The 3,986-nt window shown below is 42.8% G+C and overlaps 1 non-coding gene across 1 annotated transcript; it reads left to right on the top strand.

Moving 5' to 3' along the window:
• Positions 1-273: 273 nt before the first annotated feature.
• On the top strand, positions 274-377 carry LOC125148493 (U6 spliceosomal RNA). Its single transcript, XR_007145575.1, has one exon. It is a non-coding gene; the product is annotated as a U6 spliceosomal RNA (small nuclear RNA).
• Positions 378-3,986: the final 3,609 nt, after the last annotated feature.

The following is a 3,986-nucleotide window of genomic DNA, read 5'->3' as shown; positions in this document are numbered from 1 at the left end:
GTTTCCTTTAACTTAACTAATTTCCATTCCACATACATAACATTGCTTGTGTTGACTTACACTCCTAGAATAGACTCAGGAAATCTAATATAGCTAAAAGGAACTTTGTTTCATTTGTTTCTGTTCCTCCCCATTCTGTCAAAACACACTGGATAAAGAGACCGGGGCCCACGGAAGTTAAGCCAGTGCTCAGGGTTCCACAGCTCAGTCACTAACTAGCTGGCGTGGGAGCGAGGGAAAGTTCCAAGTCTTGGTCGGAAGCAGAGGTCAGCAGTGCTTGCTCCCGTAGCACATATACTGAAATTGGAATGATACAGAGATTAGAATGGCCCCTGAGCAAGGATGACACACAAATTTGTGAAATGTTCCACATTTTTTGGGTGATATAAAGGGGGTTCAGAGTACACACATCTTGATGAGCAGCGAGAAATGTATAGAATTACTGAATCATTATATTGATTCTAATATAATAAAACTAGTATAACACTGTATGTTAATTATACTTGAATTAAAAAAGAATTATGGGGGCATCTGGGTGGCTCAGTAAGTTGAGCGACTGACTCTTGATTTCAATTTCAGCTCAGGTCATGATTCCAGGGTCGTGGGACCAAGCCCCAGGTCAGGCTCCTTGCTGAACATGGATTTCTTTCTCCCTTTGCCCTTCTCCTCCACTTGCTCTCTCTCTCTCTCTCTCTCTCTCAAATTAAAAAAAAGAATTATGGCCTAAAAATAAAATAAAATAAAATAAAGCAGAGGTTGCAAATTATGGGTGGTAGGCCAAATCTGGCCCACTGCCTGTTTTTGTATGGCCTGTAAGCTAAAGATAATCTTTATATTTTTAAATGCTTGAAAGGAAAAAAAAAGGAAGACTATTTCTTGACATGTGAAAAGTATATAAAACTCAATTTTTCACGTCCCTACTGTTGTGTTGGGAGATCGGCACATGCATTCACATACGTATGCTATGTGGCTGCGTTTGTCAGTCGAGTTGAGTGGCTCCAACAAAATCTGTATGGTCTGCAAAACCTAACCTATCTCTGTCTCCTCTCTGGCCCTTTACAAAAAAAGTTTGCAGAATCCTGGTCGAGAGCCCTATCGGCGCCAAGACTGCTTTGCAGAACAGGGCCAGACGTTTGGCAAGGATCATTCCTTAGTGCACACACGACAGGCCTTCAGACCTCCCCGATCTAGTCCGTTGCTTTACATGTTCGATGCCGCTGAAGAGGGGAGAACTGGTAGCTTCCCCCTCGGTGTCCTTCAGCCGACATGCGACGTGCGGAGCTGAGGTGGGGTAATTTAGTTTCTGTTCTCACTGCCTACTCAATCACGGGCTCTCAGTGAAGCCTGTCAACAGGGAGACCAATTAGTGCCAATTTCTGTGTAAAAGGCGTTTCCTTCAGGCAAGACTGAGATCACCACTTCATTTCACACAAACAATTCAGGGTCACAAGGTTAACCCGGGTTAGATTCAAACCAGGGCTTAAAAAGTGCAAGGCAGCCTGCTTACCAATCCTTAGAGCTCTCCAGACTCCTTAGGAAAAAAGTGCCAAAGAATTCACCTCATTTACCAGACGGGGACCTAACACTTCGGGGGTAAACAGCCAACAGGCCCTGCAAATTTAATACCCCTCTACAAGATTATCCCCAGATTTCCCACAGATGTTTACGGCAAACTTTATTCGAGCCCTGTGTAGCAATCAGTTTCCTTGGAATTCAAAACCACCAGAGAGCAGGCCCTCTACTTCAGAAAACTGAATTTTTTAGGAAATCAGAGAACTCCAAGGGCCAGTGAGTTCTCAAAGCACATTTCTTTCTTTCTTTTTTTTAATGTTTATTATTTTTGAGAGAGAGAGAGAGAGAGAGCAGGGGAGAGGCAGAGGACCTGAAGCAGGCTCTGCACTGACAGCAGAGCCTGATGTGGGTGGGGCTCGAACTCAGGAACCTTGAGATCATGATCCAAACTGAAGTTAGACATTTAACTGACTGAGCCACCCAGGCTCCCCTCAAAGCACATTTCTTACGAGTGTAAATATCCTTTTGCATGAGGGGAGAAATGCATTTATAGGCAACCTTGTTTTATACTAGATTGTCTAAAAGTTTACTGTAAATAAATTTGCATGTGTATGTTAGAACATTTTAATAAGATGAGCAGAGCAAACTCTTTGGTAGATCATTTCATAAAGAATATCTCTTTTTGGGGCACCTGGGTGGCTCAGTCAGTTGAGCACCCAACTTTGGCTCAGGTCATGATCTCACAGCTCACAAGTTTGAGCTCTACATTGGACTCTATGCTGACAGCTTGGAGCCTGGAGCCTGCTTTGGATTCTGTGTCTCCCTCTCTCTCTCTCTCTGCCCCTCCCCCACTCATGCTCCGTCTCTCTCTTTCTCTCTCTCTCTCTCTCTCTCTCTCTGTCTCTAAAAATAAGTAAACTTTTTAAAAAATTAAAAAAAAAAGAATATCTCTTTTTGGGGGCCACCTGGGTGGCTCAGTCTGTTGAGTGTCCAGCTTTGGCTCAGGTCATGATCTCACAGCTCAGGCATTTGAGCCCAACATTGAGCTGTCAGCACAGAGCCCACTTCGGATTTTCTGTCCCTCTCTCTCTGCCCCTTCCCCGCTTGCACTCTCTCTCTCAAAAGTAAATCTTTTTTTTTTTTTTTAAAGAACATCTCTTTTCTTTTTTGAGAACTCGTAGTTATGTTATTCAAAAGAATCACATTGTTTTTATTTTTTTTTAATTTTTTAACATTTATTTATTTTTGAGAGACAGAGCACCAGTGGGGAAAGGGCAGAGAGAGAGGGAGACACAGAATCTGAAGCAGGCTCCAAGCTTTGAGCTGTCAGTACAGAGCCTGAAGCAGGGCTCGAACCCACGAACTGTGACAACATGACATGAGCCAAAGTTAGATGCCTAACCGACTGAGCCCTCAGGTGCCCCAAATCTCATTATTTTTAAAAATTAAAATGCCATTGATGTAATATAACTTACTTATTCTACCTACATCAAAAAATTGTTCATTCTTACGTGAACAACTCCATGACATTCACGATATCAGGATTTTTTTTTAATCATTTTTTAAAGTTTATTTATTTATTTTGAGAGAGACAGAGAGAGTATGAGCTGGGGAGGAGAAAGGGAGAGAGAGAGAGAGAGAGAGAGAGAGAGAGAGAGAGAGAAAGAGAATCCCAGGCAGGCTCTGCAGAGTCAGCACAGAGCCCGACAAGGGGCTCCAATTCACAAAACTGCCACGATTTGTTTTAACATCAATGTAGCCTTTTTTCATTTGCCTAAAATTTCATTTATATTTTGAATATTAACAGTGTACATACACCCACAGTGTACCTGCTGCTCAGAAGAATTTGAAGCCAATAATTGTTTTCTAATTCCTCACAGATATTCAAATTGCCAAATGATGGTAAATAATTCACACTAGCAGACAACAGGAAAAGAATTCTTTTAAACTGATTACAATCGCTCAGAAAGGAGATTTGCTGGGGTTTTGTAATTTTTTAAATTTTGATTTAGTTTTATTTTTGGGGGGAGACAAAGCATGAGTAGGGAAGGGGCAGAGAGAGAGAGAGAGAGAGAGAGAGAGAGAATCTTAAGCGGGCTCCAGGCCCAGAAGGGAGTCTGACGCAGGACTCATCTCACAGTCGTGAGATCATGACCTCGGCCAAAATCAAGAGTCATGAAGGCTCTGGGGGCACCTGGGTGGCTCAGTCAGTTAAGCATCCAACTTTGATTCAGGTTATGATCTCACAGTTTGTGGGTTCAAGCCCCAGATTGGGCTCTCCACTGTCAGCGCAGAGCCCACTTTGGATCCTCTGTCTCCATCTCTCTCTCTGCCCCTTCCCACTCCCTCTCTCTCTCTCAAAAATAAACATTAAAAAAAAGAGTTGAACCGATTGAGCCACCCAGGTGCCCCTAATTGATTTTTTAAAAAATCCTTATTTTTGAGAGAGAGCACGCATAAGTGGGGGAGGGGCG

Source organism: Prionailurus viverrinus, chromosome D2, assembly GCF_022837055.1.
Source record: "Prionailurus viverrinus isolate Anna chromosome D2, UM_Priviv_1.0, whole genome shotgun sequence".
Classification (NCBI taxonomy): domain Eukaryota; kingdom Metazoa; phylum Chordata; class Mammalia; order Carnivora; family Felidae; genus Prionailurus; species Prionailurus viverrinus.
Note: the sequence above shows the minus strand (reverse complement) of the source record. Positions and strands in the feature narration are given on the sequence as shown.